Source organism: Sus scrofa, chromosome 1, assembly GCF_054392235.1.
Source record: "Sus scrofa isolate SSC_HxYL_T2T_F1_AM1 chromosome 1, Sscrofa_HxYL_maternal_Yorkshire_Landrace_v2.0, whole genome shotgun sequence".
Classification (NCBI taxonomy): Eukaryota; Metazoa; Chordata; class Mammalia; order Artiodactyla; family Suidae; genus Sus; species Sus scrofa.
The window spans coordinates 262096469-262115287 of NC_139383.1; the positions used below are offsets into that span (position 1 = coordinate 262096469).

At 37.8% G+C, this 18819-nt stretch overlaps 1 long non-coding RNA gene across 3 annotated transcripts in view; it reads left to right on the forward strand.

Moving 5' to 3' along the window:
• LOC110256047 (uncharacterized) overlaps window positions 1-18819 on the forward strand; it is a 54677-nt gene that overhangs the window by 20707 nt on the left and 15151 nt on the right. Inside the window, exon 2 of one of the 3 annotated variants that reach the window (XR_014825636.1) lies at window positions 159-425. The exons of the other annotated variants lie outside the window; for them this stretch is intronic. This is a non-coding gene — a long non-coding RNA (uncharacterized LOC110256047). The remainder of the gene's footprint in view (window positions 1-158; window positions 426-18819) is intronic. 3 annotated transcript variants of the gene reach the window in all.

Genomic DNA, 18819 nt, shown 5'->3' on the forward strand with positions numbered 1-18819 from the left:
TCTGGGGGTGGAGATCCAGCTATTAGCATAATTTTAAAGCAAACCCAGTAGATTCAACTAAGCAGCTGGGTCGAGAATGAATATTCTAACCCATCTGCTGCCTCCCATGGTCTTTTTTTACCCTGACTTAGAGTATTCTGGGTTTTCTTCTTTCCTAGAGCAGAGGTTCCCAGTCTGTATCCCAGGGAAGGCAAACAGACCACAGGTATGGCACACAACATTAATCCACCAGTAAGGAGGAGGCTCGAGGGACTGTGGGCTTCAGGACCAGTAGCATCTCCTGCAGCTCTTTGGGTGGTAGCCTGAACTGATGAAGTTTGGCTTCCTCTCCGCCATCCTGTGTCGACCACTGACGACTGCAGAGACGTACCCATGGAGATGCAGAAGGAAACACTGCCTAGGCACTCCAGAAATTCAACCCCAAGGTATCACTGGTTGGGGAAGGGTTGCGATGCAGCACAGGGCTGGGGGAAAGGCCCAGCTGCCCGCGGCAGCCCCCAAATCTCTGTCTTCACGTGTATTTGACACTTTTGCCTGAAATTCGCTGGTGTACCCTCTACATGGCTACAGGGTGACACTCCAACAGTGAGTGTGTATTCTAAGTTGCATTACCATTTGGAAAGATTTGGTTTGAAGACATGAAAATAAATTAGACATTTATTGGCATGATTACAGTAAATCTTAACACTATATCGTGCAAGGAAAGAGAAGGAAAAGCTGTTTTCTCAAATAATGTTTCAGATGTTGGTTGTTCCATTGTTTATAAAGTTGTATTACCTTCTTGTGTGATTAAGGTATTTTTGGTTGATGGTTATGAGCTATAATATGAAGAGAAAACTTTCAAAAGCGTCATTAGGGTTGTTGTTTGTAGCATAACCTATCAAAAAAGTTCCCAAATGTTGAAATTATCTACCAGACTTCAAGGTATCAGCAATATTATAATTGTGACCTACTTTGTAGAGTTTTTGAGTAAATGGAAGTTCACAAGCTGAAAATATATTTGCAACATAAAATCAATAAAAGGCTGGTATCCAGAATGGGCAAAGAATGCTAAAAAATAAGAAAAGGATGAATAGTAGAAAAAGGGGAAAAACTTGAACAGGTATTTCACATGAGACTGAGTAGCCATTAAGCATATCTGAAACGCTAGATATCATTCGGAGTCCCTGAGATGCAAAATAAATGTGATTGCACAGCCACTAAGCCAGATTTACTCAAATTTAAAACTTTGAGAAAACTTAAGCATTGGTGAGCATGTGGAGTAACAACTCTTTTTACCCAGAAGTACCTGGAAAAATTGGCATTATCAAATAAGATTGAGCAAACTCATGCTCAAGGTGTGGTTCATGGGTCAGCAGCACTGGCATCACCTGTGAGCTTGTTAGGACTACAGAATCTTAGGTCCTGCCTTAGATCTAATTGAACCAATTAGCATCTCAAGATCTCCAGGTGATTCTATATACATGTGCTAATGTTTGAGAAGCACTGCTCTATGATTTAGTGATTCCACTCTAAGCATTTACCTTGAAGAACTTCAATCATGGCAGCATTGTTTGTAAATAAAAACTGTGATTAACCCTAGTTCAATAAGAGTGAAGTGGACAAATTAAGGTGGAATACTATACAGTCAGAAAAATAAATGAATTACAATTATGCATATTAACATGGATAGCATTAGCAAGCATTAAATTGAGTGCAAGGAGCAGATCTCAGAATAATACATTTAGAATAATTCCATTTATGTTTGAATATGTCATATTTATTTCACAAGTGAACCTTTAAAGAGTTCATGGAAGCAAGCTTAAAGTTTCACATTAAACTAGGATGGTTTTTGTGGAAGTATAATTTAGTATTTAATATCCTTTCTAATAGTTTGGTTTTTGTATTACAATGATTTGAAATAAAATATTAGTATTTCACTAAGACATATATAGATGTCCCCAAATCCTTTCCACTTTAACCTGGTGGGCTGCTCAGATATTGTTTTTGTGTGTAGGTGGCTGTGTGTACCGTGAAGCAAAACACATTGCAAAGCAGAGACCTTAAAGCCAAATTCTTTCAAAGGCTTTCAAGGTCCCAGCCGGCCTTTGTGGTTTCATTGGTTGCTTTGCTTAAAATTCAAGCTGGATTCCTTGCCCTTCTCCAAAGATATCACCATGCCACTAAGCTTAGGTTACTTCTGGAATGCTCTGGCTGCCCTTTTTCTTTCCTTTAGGCCTTGGTCACATACTATCACCTTTGTAAGGGGTTTTCTCAATTCCTAAGCAGAATAATAACTCTTTCTTTTCCATAGCTCTTCATGACCTAAATCAGATGGTTAGCTGTTTTGACCTTTTTCCTCTACTAGATGATGAGCAACTCTAGAGCAGTATATAAATTACAGTATATCCACATAATGGAATACTCCATTTGCCTTCTTTTCATGGCCTAGTTTTTCTCTATGCTGTGGAACTGTAAATCCTGTATTCATTTTCATTATGGCATGAGTTTGGTAAAAGCGTAAAGCACTTAGCCTTATCTCTAGATTTATTTGTTATCCACTTTGGGGAAAAGACCTTATGTGACAACTAATGACTGAGATTTTTTATAAGGTAAGGTCTTTATTAACTCTAACAGCTTTAATAGTTTAAATCGTTAACAATGTATACTTGCAGCTATGAAGCATCTATTTTAACTGCTTGGTCCATAGTAAAGCAACCAAACTTAACAACTATGAAATTTTTTTCAGAGGTTGGCAGGAAAGCGCTCTAAAACTCTGTAAGTAGGAGGAAAGAAAGATCAAAATATTTGTGTTTCTCCCCTAAAATGTTTCTTAAGTTAAAAGATTATCTGTTAATGATCTTCTGCAGCAATTTGGATATTTACCCATCTCGCTCAGACAATCAGAATGAAACCCATTGACCACAATCACTGTCAGAAATCTGAGCTTCAGCAGGTCTGCTTCATCCCCTGGCTGTATCGTACATCTCCTCAACTGGTGATTCTCAATCTTGGCTGCATATCCAATCACCTGGTGCCCAGGTGACACCCAAGACCAGTTAAAACAACATCTCTGGGGGTAGAATTCTGTTTATTTAAAGCTCTCTAGTGGATTCCAATGTGCTACTGAAATTGAGAGCCATGCCCCTAATCCGACCAACGCCTGCCCCATGCTTCCCCCCACACCCCCAGTCCCTTTCAGAGTCCCTGCTGGAACCTTGATCAGGACCCATCTCAGTGTGTTTTTGAAACATGAGTTCCTGTCTTGGCTCAGTGGTTAATGAATCTGACTAGGAACGATGAGGTTGTGGGTTCTATCCCTGGCCTTGCTCAGTGGGTTAAGGGTCCGGTGTCGCCATGAGCGGTGGTGTAGGACAGCGGCTACAGCTCTGATTAGATCCCTAGCCTGGGAACCTCCATATGCCGCAGGGGCGGCCCTAGAAAAGACAAAAAAAAAAAAACAAAACAAAACAAAACAAAAAAACAGCTCCATCTTAATAGAAACCACCTAAGTGTTCTCTCTCCTCAGGCTTTCACACCTTACACACCTCAGATCAGGAGGTGATTTGAGATTTTCACTTGTTCCCAGTACCCCCACACAAAGCACTTTTTCTTGTAAAATCTCCTGCTCCTTTGAAACTCATTCATGCTGTTTTTACCCTCCTTATTGCTGCTATCTGTATTCCAACTCCATCCTTCACTGAAGATGGTTCAGGTCAAAAGACACCTTCCAACCCTATTCCCATGTTCTTGGCAACCCATCTAATCCCCTGGTCACAGATCCTTGATCCACTGGGTTCTGACCATCTTCCTCTATCCCCACTCACTACCCTCTCCTGGTCACCTTAACCCTTATCTTCCTTAGAAACTTCATTATCTCTAATAACTTAAAAATCCACTCTGCCTTCCATCTCCCATCTTTAGTTTGCTTGCTCAATCACTCCAGTCTTTCTTGACTTTGTTGAGACCTCTGATCCCCAGATCCACTACTTTTCCTCCATACCTACCACTTCTTTCTGGACTCTCTTCTCTACTCATCTGGTCTTAATTCTATACTGTATCAGTATAATCAATCCTTTGAAAATGCTACCAACTCCTTTGCATCCTCCCTCTATTGGACTTGCCTAAGATGCAATCCTGCTTGCACTCTGATGCTCCACCTTTGATTGGCTGCACTGAAGCAGCTGAATGTGGCTGGGAGTGCACAGAATAGGGCTTGGAAGTTCTAACAAACTTCTCATTGGGCACTCAACCCTGTGCAGAAACTGTGCTCTGCTTCCCTGCTTTGAAGACTACTATTTCATATATTTTCCTGAGAATTGCCTACTTGCTGTCCTCCCATTTCCATCTTAAACAATAGAAACCATATGATGGAAATTCCATCTTCCTATCTCCAAAACCACAACACTGTTTAAAACTGCATGCATCTTTTTTGCATAGGTTTATTTCTGGGATCTCTGCTGTGTTCTACTGATCTATGCATCTTTTTTTTAATGCCAATACCATGATGTTCTGATTACTATAGTTTTGCAATATAGTTTAAATCAGGGAGTGTAATGCCTCCAGCTTTGTTCTTTACAAGATTTTCTTGGTGTTGGGGGGCTTTTTATACATCTATGCAAATTTTAGAATTGTCCTATTTTTTTGTGAAAAATGTCATTAGAATTTTGATAGGGATTGTATTGAATCTGTAGATTGCTTTGGGTAGTGTTAAAAGGGACATTTGAACAATATTCCAACCCATAAGCACAAAATATCTTTTCAGTTATTTGTGCCTTTAATTTCTTTCATCGATGTCTTATATTTCTCAACGTACTTATCTTTTGCTTCCTTGGTTAAATTTATTTCTAGGTATTTCACTCTATTTGATGTAACTGTAAGTGGGATTGTTAATTTCTTTTATAATTTATTAGTGTTAGTGTACAGAAATGCAGTACATTTCTGTGTTTTCATATCCTGTAGAGTTACCAAGTTCATCTCTTTTAACAGTTGTATTTCTTATTGAAGTGTAGTAGAGTTACAATGCTGTGTTAATTTCTGCTGTATATTCTTTCTTTTCTAGTATGGTTTATCTCAGGATATTGAATATAGTTCCTTGTGCTGTACAGTAGGTCCTTGTTTATCCATTCCATATGTAATAGTTCGCATCTGCTAACCCCAACTCTCAATTGATCCTCCACCACATTCCTCCCACTTGGCAAGCAAACGTCTGTTCTCTATGTCAGTGAAACTGTTTCTGTTTCATAGATAAGTTAATTTGTGTCATATTTTAGATTCCACATATAAGTGATATCATAGGTATTTGTCTTTTTCTTTCTGACTGACTGACTTAGTAAGATAATCTCTAGTTCCATCCATGTTGCTGCAAATGGCATTATTTGGCTGAATAGTATTCCATTTTTTTGTGTGTGTATACCTCTGTTTAAAAATCTATTCATCTGTTGATGGACATTTAGGTTGTTTCTATGTCTTGGTTATTATAAATGGTGCTGCCGTGTACATGGGGTGCATGTATCTCTTTGAATTATAGTTTTGTCTGAATATATGCCCAGGAGTGGCATTGCTGAGTCATATGATAATTCCATTTTCAGTTTTTTGTTTTTTTTGTTTTTGTCTTTTCTAGGGCCACACCCATGACATATGGAGGTTCCCAGGCTGGGGGTCTAATCAGAGCTGTAGCCACTGGCCTACGCCAGAGCCACAACAACACGGAATCTGAGCTGCATCTGCGACCTACACCACAGCTCACAGCAACGCTGGATCATTAACCCACTGAGCAAGGCCAGAGCTCAAACCCGCAACCTCATGGTTCTTAGTCAGATTCGTTAACCACTGAGCCACGGCAGAAACTCCCTATTTTTACTTTTGTGAGGAACCTCCATACGCTTTCAATTTATAGTCATACCAACAATCTAGGAGGGCTCCCTTTTCTACATACCCTCTCTAGCATTTGTTATTTGTAGACATTTTAATGATGACCATTCTGACCAGTGTGAGGTGGTACCTCAGTATAGTTTTGATTTGCATTTCTTTAATAATTAGTAATGTTGAGCATGTTTTCCTGTGCCTATTGGCCATCTGTATGTCTTCTTTAGATAAATGTCTAGGTCTTCTGCCTGTTTTTCAATTGGGTTGTTTTTTGTTGTTGTTGAATTGTATGAGTTGTTTGTATATTTTGGAAATTAAGCCCTTGTGGATAGGATTGCTTGCAAATATTTTCTGTAATTATGGTGTTGTCTTTTTGTTTTGTTTATGATTGCCTTTTCTGTGCAAAAGCTTTCAAGTCTGATTAGGTCCCATTTGTTTATTTTTGTTTTTATTTATATTGCCTTGAGAGACTGACCTAAGAAAAGATTGGTAGGGTTTATGTCAGAGAATGTTTTTGCCTATGATCTCTTCTAGGAGTTTTATGGTATCATATATTATGTTTAAGTCTTTAAGCCATTTTGAGTTTATTTTTGTGCCTGGTGTGAGGGGGTGTACTAACTTCAGTGATTTACATACAGCTATCCAACTTTCCCAGCACCATTTGCTGAAGAGACTGTCTTTTTCTCATTGTATTTTCTTGTCTCTTTTGTCAAAGATCAATTGACTGTTGGTGTGTGGGTTTATTTCTGGGCTCTCTATTCTGTTCTGTTGACATGTATATCTGTTTTTGTGCCAATACCACACTGTTTTGATTACTGTACGTTGTAGTATTATCTAAAGTCTGAAATCAGATTAGGCCTCCTGATTTGTTCTTCTCAGGATTGCTTTGGCAATTCTGGGTCTTTTATGGTCCACATAAATTTTAGGATTATTTGTTCTAGTTTTGTGAAAGATATCATGGGTAATTTAACAGGGGTTGCATTAAATCTATAGATTGCATTGGGTAATATGGCCATTTTAACAATATTAATTCTTCCAATCCAAGAGCATGGGATAGCTTTCCATTTCTTTGAACCATCTTTAATTTCCTTTATTAAACTTTGGGTTTTTGTTTTTTGGGTTTTTTTTTTGTGTGTGTGTGTGTTTTGTCCTTTTAGAGCCGCACCCATGGCATATGGAGGTCTCCAGGCTAGGGATATAATTGGAGCTGTTGCTGCTGGCCTACACCACAGCCACAGCAATGACAGATCTGAGCCATGTCTGTGAGCTACACCACAGCTCCCGGCAACGCTGGATCCTTAACCCACTGAGCGAGGCCAGGGATCGAACCTTCAACCTCATGGTTCCTAGTCGGATTTGTTTCCGCTGTGCCACGATAGGAACTCCCTTTATTAAAATTTATAGTTCTCAGCATATAAATCTTTGACCTCCTTGGTAAGATTTATTCTAAATATTTTTTTGCTGTGATTTTAAAAGACTTTTTTTTTTACATTAATTTTCTGATATTTTGCTGTTAGTGTTAACAACACTGATTTCTGTATGTTAATCTTTTATCCTGCACCTTTCTGAATTTGTTTATCAGCTTTAGTAATTTTGGTATGGAGTCTTTAGGGTTTTTTATATGTAGTATCATGTCATCTGCATATAATGACAATTTTGCCTCTTCCCTTCCAATTTGAATATGTTTACTTCTTTTTTCTTGTCTGACTGCAGTGGCTAGGATTTCCAATACTATATTGAATAGAAGTGATGAAAGTGGGCATTCTTGTCTTGTTCCATATTTTAGTAGGAAGGCTTTAGGCTTTTCAACATTGAGTATTATATTGGCTGTGCATGTGTCAGAAATAGCTTTTATTATGTTGAGAGATTTTCTCTGTTTACCCACTTTGGTAAGTTTTTAATCATAGATGGATGTTCAATTTTGTCAAATGATTTTTCTGCATCTATTGAGATGATTATGCGGTTTTTGCCTTTTCTTTTTTCTTTTTTTTTTTTTTTTTGTCTTTTTAGGACCACACCCACAGCATATGGAGGTTCCCAGACTAGGGGCTAATCAGAGCTGTAGCTGCTGGCCTACACCACAGCCACAGCAATTCAGGATCTGATCCACGTCTGCAACTTACACCACAGCTCACGGCAATGCCGGATTCTTAACCCACTGAGTGAGGAAAGGGATCAAACCCACAACCTCGTTTCCTACTTGGATTCGTTTCCACTGCACCACAACGGGAACACTTGCCTTTTCTTTTGTTGGTGTATCACATTGATTTGTACATATTGAACCACCCTTGTGACCCTGGGATGATTCCAACTTGGTCATGACGTATGATATTTTTAGTCTTTTTGCCATTTCTTGGGCTGCTCCCGTGGCATATGGAGGTTCCCAGGCTAGGGGTTGAATCAGAGCTGTAGCCACCGGCCTATGCCAGAGCCACAGCAACACGGGATCTGAGCCGCGTCTGTGACCTACACCACAGCTCATGGCAATGCCAGATCCTTAACTCACTGAGCAAGGTCAGGGATCGAACCCGCAACCTCATGGTTCCTAGTTGGGTTCGTTAACCACTGTGCCACGACGGGAACTCCAGATGTAAGATCTTTTTTAATGTGCTGTTGGATTCTGTTTGTTAATATTTTGTTGAGAATTTTTAATCCTATATTCATCAAAGATACTGGCCTATAATTTTCCTTTTTGATAGTATCTCTGGTTTTGGTATCAGGGTGATTGTGGTTTCATAGAATGTCTTTGGCAGGGAGGGGGTGAGGAGGTCCTTTTCTTTTTGAAGAGTTTGAGAATGATCAGTAAAAGTTTTTCTTTTTATGTTTGATAAATTGCCTGTGAAGCCATCTAGTCCTGGATGTCTGTTTGCAGGGAGTTTTTTTAAAAAATTATTATATATTCAATTTCATTTCTAGTGATTAGTTTGTTCAAATTATGTATTCTTGATTCAGATTGGGGGCTTTATGTCTCTAGAAAGTTGTCAGTTTCTTTTAGGTTGTCAATTTTGTTGGCATATAATCATAGTATTTTCTGAGTTTTTGTATTTCTGTAGTATCAGTTGATATTTCTCCTTTTTCATTTCTTATTTTATTTGGGTTCTCTTTTTTATTGAAGTATATTTGATTTACAATGTTGTGTTAGTTTCAGTGTACAGCAAAGTTATTCAGTTATACGTATATCTGTTCTTTTTCAGACTCTTTCCCATGTAAGTTATTATAGAATATTCAGTAGAGTTCCCTGTGCTATACAGTAGGTCCTTGTTGATTAACTATTTTATAGATAGTAGTAGGTATATATTAATACTAAACTTATAATTTATCTCTCTTCTTCATATTTTCCCTTTGGTAACCATAAATTTGTTTTCAAAATCTGTGAGACTGCTTCTGTTTTGTAAATAATTTGTTTATCCTTTTTTAGATTCCACATAAATGTGATATCATATTTCTTTCTCTGACTTCGTTTAGTATGATAATCTCTAGATCCATCCATGTTGCTGCAAATGGCATTATTTCATTCTTTTTATGGCTATTTTTTCCATTGTACATATGTACCACGTCTTCTTTATTCATTCTTCTGTTGATGGACACTTAGACTGCTTCCATGTCTTGGCGATCATAAATAGTGCTACAGTGAACATTGGGATGCACATATCTGTTCATATTATCATTTTCTGCAGATATATGCCCAAGAGTAGGGTTGCTAGATTACATAGTAGGTCTATTTATAGTTGGTTTTTTGTTTGTTTTTTGAGGAATCTCTTTACTGTTCTCCGTAGCATTGTACCAGTTTACATTCCCACCAACAGTGTAGGAGGATTTCCTTTTCTCCACACCCTCTCCAGCATTTATTGTTCGTAAACTTTTTTTTTTTTTTTTGCTTTTTAGGGCCATACCCACGGCAAATGGAAGTTGCCAGTCTAGGGGTCAAATCAGAGCTGTAGCTGCCAGCCCATGCCACAGCCACAGCAATGCAGTATCTGAGCTGTGTCTGCAAACTACACCACAGCTAGTGTCAATGCTGGATCCCTGACCCACTGAGCAAGGCCAGGGATTGAACCCACATCCTTTTTGCTACTAGTCTGATTTCATTTCTGCTGCGCCAAACAGGAGCTCCTGTAAACTTTTTGATGTGGCTATTCTGACCGGTGTGAGGTAATACCTCATTATAGTTTTGATTTTCATTTCTCTGATAATTAGTGGTGTTGATTCTCTAGTAATTAGTGATGTTGAGCATCTTGTCATCTGTCTTCTTTTCACCTGTCTGTTCTTTGGAGAAATATTTGTTTAGATCTTCTGCCCATTTTTTTTGTTTGGCTTGTTTGGGATTTTTTTTTATACATAGCTGTATGAGATTAATCCTTTGTTGGTCACTTCATTTGCAAATATATTCTCCCATTCTGTGGATTGTCTTTTCATTTTATTTATGATTTCCTTTGCTGTGCAAAAGCTTTTTAGTTTAAGTCCCATTTGTTTATTTTTGTTTTCATTTTCATTACTCTAGGATGTGGACCCAAAAAGATTCTGGATGGAAATAGATCCAAAAGGATGCTGCAAAATGAGAGTTTTCCGCCTATGTTTTCCTCTAAGAGTTTTATAATATCTGGCCTTACATTTAGGCCTTTAATCCATTTTGAGTTTATTTTTGTGGATGGTGGAAGACAATGTTCTTTTTTTTTTATTATTTTTTTATTATTTTCCCACTGTACAGCAAGGGGGTCAGGTCATCCTAGATGTATACATTGCAGTTACAGTTTTTTCCCCCACCCTTTCTTCTGTTGCGACATGAGTATCTAGACATAGTTCTCAATGCTATTCAGCAGGATCTCCTTGTAAATCTATTCTAAGTTGTGTCTGATAAGCCCAAGCTCCCGATCCCTCCCACTCCCTCCCCCTCCCATCAGGCAACCACAAGTCTCTTCTCCAAGTCCATGATTTTCTTTTCTGAGGAGATGTTCATTTGTGCCCTATATTAGATTCCAGTTATAAGTGATATCATATGGTATTTGTCTTTGTCTTTCTGGCTCATTTCACTCAGGATGAGATTCTCTAGTTCCATCCATGTTGCTGCAAATGGCATTATGTCATCCTTTTTTATGGCTGAGTAGTATTCCATTGTGTATATATACCACATCTTCCGAATCCAATCATCTGTCGATGGACATTTGGATTGTTTCCATGTCCTGGCTATTGTGAATAGTGCTGCAATGAACATGCGGGTGCATGTGTCTCTTTTAAGTAGAGCTTTGTCCGGATAGATGCCCAAGAGTGGGATTGCAGGGTCATATGGAAGTTCTATGTATAGATTTCTAAGGTATCTCCAAACTGTTCTCCATAGTGGCTGTACCAGTTTACATTCCCACCAGCAGTGCAGGAGGGTTCCCTTTTCTCCACAGCCCCTCCAGCACTTGTTATTTGTGGATTTATTAATGATGGCCATTCTGACTGGTGTGAGGTGGTATCTCATGGTAGTTTTGATTTGCATTTCTCTTATAATCAGCGATGTTGAGCATTTTTTCATGTGTTTGTTTGCCATCTGTATATCTTCCTTGGAGAAATGTCTATTCAGGTCTTTTGCCCATTTTTCCATTGATTGATTGGCTTTTTTGCTGTTGAGTTGTATAAGTTGCTTGTATATTCTAGAGGTTAAGCCCTTGTCAGTTGCATCATTTGAAACTATTTTCTCCCATTCTGTAAGTTGTCTTTTTGTTTTCTTTTTGGTTTCCTTTGCTGTGCAAAAGCTTTTCAGTTTGATGAGGTCCCATGGGTTTATTTTTGCTCTAATTTCTATTGCTTTGGGAGACTGCCCTGAGAAAATATTCATGATGTTGATGTCAGAGAGTGTTTTGCCTATGTTTTCTTCTAGGAGTTTGATGGTGTCCTGTCGTATATTTAAGTCTTTCAGCCATTTGGAGTTTATTTTGGTGCATGGTGTGAGGGTGTGTTCTAGTTTCATTGCTTTGCATGCAGCTGTCCAGGTTTCCCAGCAATGTTTGCTGAATAGACTTTCCTTTTCCCATTTGATGTTCCTGCCTCCCTTGGGAAGACAATGTTCTAAACTCATCCTTTCATATGTAGCTGTCCAGTTTTCACAGCATGACTTATTAAAGACACTATCCTTTCTCCATTATATATATTTGCTTCCTTTGTCATAGATTAATTGACTATAGGTTTCTGGGTTTATTTCTGGGCTTTCTACCCTGTTCCACTGACCTATATTTCTGTTTTTGTTCCAGTATCATACTGTTTTGATGACTGTTACTTTGTAAAATAGTCTTAAGCCAGGGAGCCTGATTCTTCCAGCTCCATTTTTCTTTCTCAGAAATGCTTTGGCTATTTGGTGTTTTTTTGTGTTTCCACACAAATAAAAATTTTTTTTTCTAGTTCTGTGAAAAACAGCATTGGAAGTTTAATAGGGATTGTGCTGAATCTTTAGGTTGCCTTGGATAGTACAGTCATTTAAACAATATTGATTTTTTTTCAGTCCAAGAACATGATATATCTTTCTATCTGTTTGTGTCATCTTTGATTTCTTTCATGAGCATCAGTTTTCTGAGTACAGGTCTTTTTCCTCCTTCTGTGGGTTTATTCTCAGCTATTTTATTCTTTTTGATTTGATGATAAACAGGATTGTTTCCTTAATTTATCTTATCTTTTGTTTTTAGTGTATTTGAATGTGAGAGCTTTCTGTGAGAGATTTCAGTACATTAATTTTATATCCTATAACTTTACTGAATTCATTGATGAGCTCTAGTAGTTTTCTGGTATGTTTAGGATTTTTTATGTAGTATCATGTTGTCTCCAATGACAGGTTTACTTCTTTTCCAGTTTGGATTCTTTCTTTTTCCTCTCTGATTACCATGGCTAGGACTTCCAAAACTATGTTGAATAATAGTGGTGAGATTTGATATCCTTGCCTTGTACCTGATCTTAGTGGAAATGTTTTCAGTTTTTCACCATTGAGAATGATGTTAGCTGTGGGTTTGTCATATATGGCCTTCATTATGCTGAGGTATGTTCTCTCTCTGCCCACTTTCTGGGGGAGTCTTTTTTTTTTTTTTTAAATCAGAAATGGGTGTTTGAATTTTGTCAAAAGCTTTTCTTTCTTTTTTTTTTTTTTTGGCATCTATTGAGACGATCATATAGTTTTTATTATTCAGTTTGTTGATGTGGTATATCACACTGGTTGATTTGTGGATATTGAAGAATCTTTGCGTCCCTGGGATAAATCCCACTTGATCATGTTGTATGATCTGTTTAATGTACTGGTCATTTTGCTAATGTATTGTTGAGAATTTTTGTGTCCATGTTCATCAGTGATGTTGGCCTTTAATTTTCTTCTTTTGTGGTGTCTTTGTCTGGTTTTGGTATCAGGGTGATAGTGGCCTCATAGAACGAGCTTGGGAGTGTTCTTCCTCTACAATTTTTGGAAGAGTGTCAGAAGGATAGGTGTTAACTCTTCTCTATGTGTTTGATAGAATTTTCTTGTGAAGCTGACTGGTCCTGGACTTTTGTTTTTTGGAAGTTTTTAATCACAGTTTCAATTTCAGAACTTGTGATTGGTCTAAGCATATTTTCTATTTCTTCCTGATTTAGTCTTGAAAAGTTTACCTTCCTAAAAATTTTTTTTTTTGTCTTTTTTTCTAGGGCAGCTCCCGCAGCATATGGAGGTTCCCAGGCTAGGGGTCAAATCGGAGCTGTAGCCACCAGCCTATGCCACAGCCACAGCAACGCAGGATCCAAGCCCCATCTGCAACCTACATCACAGCTCAGGGCAATGCTGGATCCTTAACCCACTGAGCAAGGCCAGGGATCGAACCCGAAACCTCCTGGTTCCTAGTTGGATTCGTTAACCACTGAGCCATGATGGGACTCCCCTTCCTAAGAATTTATCCATTTCTTCCAGGTTGTCCATTTTATTGGCATATAGTTTCTTATAGTAGTCTCTTATGATCCTCTGTGTTTCTTTGTTTTCAGTTGTAATTTCTTTTTTTCATTTCTAATTGTATTGATTTGATCCCTCTCCCTTTTTTTCTTGATGAGTCTGGCTAATGGTTTATCAATTTTGCTTATCTTTTCAAAGAATACCTTTAGTTTCATTGATCTTCTATTTTCTTTGTCTCTACCTTATTTATTTCTATTCTGACCTTTATAATTTCTTTCTTCTACTAACTTTTGTTTATTCTTTCTCTAGTTGCTTTGGGTGTAAGGTTAGGTTGTTTATTTGGGATTTTTCTTGTTTTCTGAGGTGAGAATGTATTGCTATAAATTTCCCTCTTAGAATTGTTTTTGCTGTATCCCATAGGATTGGATCATTGTGTCTTCATTATCATTTGTCCCTAGGTACTTTTTGATTTTTCTCTTTGATTTCCTCTTTGATTTCTTCAGTGATCCACTGGTTGTTTAGTAGCATATTGTTTAGCCTCCATTTATTTTTTTCTTGTTATTGATTTCTAGTCTCATAGTATTGTGGTCTGAAAAAAATGCTTGATACAATTTCAATTTTATTAAATTTACTGATGCTTGATTTGTGGCCCAAGCTGTAATCTATCCTGGAGAATGTTCCATGTGTACTTGAGAAGAAAGTATATTCTGCTGCTTTCAGATGAAAACGTCTATACACATCAATTAAGACTATCTGGTCTAAGGTATCATTTAAGGGCTGTGTTTCTTGTTGATTTTATTTCTGGATGATCTGTCCATTGATGAAAGTGAGGTGTTCAAGTACACTACTATTACTATATTATTGTTGATTTTTCCTTTATAGTTGTTAGCAGCTGCCTTATATATTGAGGTGATCCTATGTTGGATGCATATATATTTACAATTGTTATATCTTCTTGGATTGATTTCTTGATCATTGGGTAGACACTTTTTCCATTTATAGAAGACCTTTCAGTATTTCCTGTAAGTTAGGTTTATTTTTTTTCTTTTAAAAGTTTAAATATTTTTGATACAGTAAAACCGTAGTTGTAGGTGTATCATCATCTTTTTTTTATTACTCAAATGAATTTATTTTTAGTTTTTGTTTGAGACCTTTTTTATCTCTCCTTTTATTCTAAATAATAATATTCCTGCATAGAAAATCTTAGGTTGCTGATTTTTCCATTTCAGGACCTTGAATACATCTTGCCACTCCCTTCTGGCCTGCAAAGTTTCTGTAAAGAAATTAGCTGATAGCCTTATGGGGGTTCCCTTATAAATAACTTTTTAATTTTCTTTGGTTGCCTTTAGAATCTCTTATCTTTAAATTTTGCCATTTTTACTATGATATATCTTGGTATAGGTCTTTTTGGGTTTATCTTATTTGAGACCCTCTATGCTTCCTGTACCTGGGTATCTGTCTTCTTTAGGATTAGGAAGTTTTCAGCAATAATTTCTGCAAATACATTTTCAATCCCCCTTTTTTTCTTCTCCTTTTGAGATCCCTATTATGCGTAGATTGGCATGCTTTATATTATCTCATGGGTCTCTCATATTGCTTAAATTTTTTTTAAAATTTGGGTTTTTGTCTGTTGTTCTAATGGGGTGATTTCCATTCTGTCTTCCAGATCAATTATACTTTCTTCTGCATTATTCATTTTGCAATTCTTGCCTTTAATTCAGCTTTCATCTCTGCAAATGGATTTTTCCAATTTTTCTTGGCTCCTCCTCATAATTTCTAGTTCCTTTTTTTGCAGTAGTCTGCATTTCTGTTAATCAGCTTGTTTTATTTTAATTTTTTTTGCATTTTTAGGCCTGCACCCGTGGCATATGGAAGTTCCCAGGCTAGGGGTCGAATCAGAGCTACAGCTGCTGGCCACAGCCATAGCCACAGCAATACGGCATCTGACTCGTGTTTGTGACCTACGCCACAGCTCATGGCAACGCTGGATCCCCAACCCACAGAACAAGGCCAGAGAGTGAACCCACATCCTTGTGGATACTAGTCAGATTCATTTCTTCTGTGCCTCAATGGGAGCTCCTGAAAATCTTTCTTAATTCTGTCAGTATTTTCATTATCTCCTTTTGAACTCAGTGTCTATTGGACTGAAGAGGTTTGTTTCATTGTGCCTTCAGGGAGATCTTCTTGGTCTTTTACCTAGGACTGGGCTCTCTGCTTCTTCAATTTACCTCTATTTCTCTTATTCTGTGAATTTTGAAGAAGTATCTACTGTAGTCTTGGAGAGCTATTTATATGGAGGAGTGTCCCTGCATAGCTTGTGTGGGTTTAATATTTTTGGTGTGAGGGCTGTTGTAGTATGGATGCCTTCTACCTCTTTCCTCAGTATGTGCTGGCCATTATCTCCTTGATATGTGTGTGCAGATATGGTGGCCCATACACACTTCTTGGGTACAGGATGCTGGGAACAGTCATTGGTGCCTACTTGCAAGTCTTTCAGTGGCAGTGACCTATGCCCACCTCTGGAGCCTGCAATAGCAATGGTGGCTGGTGCCCACCCCTGGAGCTTGTGTAGGTGGTGTCTTGTTTTCAGAGAGCATGCGTGGGGAAAGACGATCCTACAGCAGTCCTGCCCCTTTCCTCACATCCCCCACGGTCTAACAATTGTTCCTTGCCTCTCTGGCAGGCCCAGGTTCTTCTGTATACAACCTTGGTTGCAGCTGCACCACACTGCAGCACCTTCAGACTGACTCCATGCAGCCATCTCCAGTCTTATCTCTAGATTGGACCTCTGAAGCCCAAGCTTCAGCACCCAGCCCCTGCCTTGCACCAGCGGTCAAACTGGGGAGCACAGGGTGGTAGCACTAACCATCTATTCAGATCTTTCTCCGTTTTGCCTTCCACAGACTGGTTGTTGTGCTCTCTTCAGAGGCCCCAAATCTCCCCCTCCATCCTGGCTGATTTCCCTGCTGGTGAGAGGACTTCCCAGTGTGCAGGAACCTTTCCTCTTTTATAGCTCCCTCCCAGGGTGTAGATCATGTCCTGATTCTTTTCTCTATTTTTTTTTCTTTATTCTTTTGTACTATCTAGTTATGTGGCGATGTTCTCGCCCTTTCAGAAGACTGAGGTCTTCTGCCAGTGTTCAGTAGATGTTCTGTGAGAGTTTTTCACATGTAGATGTATTTTTGATGTATTTGTGGGAGGAGATAAGTTCCATATCCTACTCCTCTGCCATCTTCATCACTCTCCTCCAGAAGTTCTAATAGTTTTTTTAAAGTGGAGTCTTTAGGATTTTCTATATATAATGTCATAAACAGATAATGATAGTTTTACTTCTTTCCTTCCAACTTAGATGCTATTTATTTATTTGCCTAAATATTCTTGCTGAGACTTCCAGTATGATGTTGAGTAAAAGTGGTGAGAGTGGGTCATCCTTGTCTTATTCCTGACCAGCTGTTGGCCATAGAGTATAATGTTAGCAGTGGGCTTTGTCCTATGTAGCCTTTATTATATTGAGGTATGTTCCCTCTACACTTTGTGGAGAATTTTTTTATCATAAATGGATCTTGAATATTGTTAAATGCTTTTTCTGTATTTATTGATGATCATATGTTTTATCTTCATTTTGTTAATGTGGTATATCACATTGATTTTTGTAGGTATTAAATCATTCTTGCAATCCTGGAATCCCACTTTTTTATGTTTTTGGTTTTTTATTTATTAAAGTATACTTGATTTACAATATTGTACCAATTTCTGCTGTACTGCAAAGTGACCCAGTCATACATAAACATATATATATACACACACATTTCCTTTCTTACATTTCTCCATCATGGTCTACCCCAAGAGTCTAGATATAGTTCCCTGTGCTATAGAGTAGGACCCCATTGCTTATCCATTCTAAATGTAATAGTTTGCATCTACTAATTCCAAACTCCCATTCCATCCCCTTCCTTCATCTTTTTATGGCTGAGTAGTATTCCATTGTATAAACGTACCACATCTTCTTAATCCATTCATCTGTTAATGGACATTTTGGTTGCTTCTATGTCTTGGATATTATGGATAGTGCTGTTGGGAACATAAGTGCAGGTATCTTTTGATTTATAGTTTTGTCTGGATATATGCCAAAGAGTGGGATTGCTGGATCATGTGGTAATTCTATGTTTAATTTTCAGGGGTACCTCTGTACTGTTTTCCATAGTGGTCATTACAATTTACATTCCTACCAACAGTGTAGGAGAGTCCTCTTTTCTCTACACCCTCTCTAGCATTGTTATTTGTAGACTTGTTAATGATAGCCATTCTGACTGGTGTGAGGTGGTATCTCATTGTGGTTTAAGTTTGCATTTCTCTAATAATTAATGATGTTGAGCATCCTTTTATGTGCCTATGAGTTATCCATATGTGTTTGGAGAAATGTCTGTTTAGGTCATCTTTCCATTTTTTGATTTTTTTTTTCCTGTCATTGAGTTCTATGAGTTGTTTTTTCATTTTGGAGATTAGGCCCTCTTGGCTGCATCATTTGCAACTATTTTCTCCCATTCCATAGATTGTCTTTTCTTATTTATTTCTTTTTTTATGGTTTCCTTTGCTGTGCCAAAGCTTTTAAGTTTGATTAGGTCCCATTTGCTTATATATTTTTAATTCTATTGCTTTGGGAAACTGACCTAAGAACATTTGTGCAGTTTAGGTCAGATAATGTTTTGCTTATGATCTCTTCTAGGAGTTTAATGGTGTCATGTTTAAGTCTTTAAGCCATTTTGAGTTTATTTTTGTGCATGGTGTGTGTGCATATTCCAGTTTCATTGATCTACATAGAGCTGTCCAGTATTCTCTGCACCACTTGATGAAGAGACTTTTTCCCATTTTATATTCTTGCCTCTTTTGTTGAAGATTGATTGACTATAGGATTCTGGGTTTATTTCTGGGCTCTCTATTCTGTTCCTTGATCCATATGTCTGTTTTGTACCAGTACCACACTGTCTTATTAATTATTGTAGCTTTCTAATATTGTCTAAAGTCTGGGAGAGTTAATGCCTCCTGCTTTGTTTTTTGTTTTCTTTTTTCTCCCTCAGAATGCTTTGGCA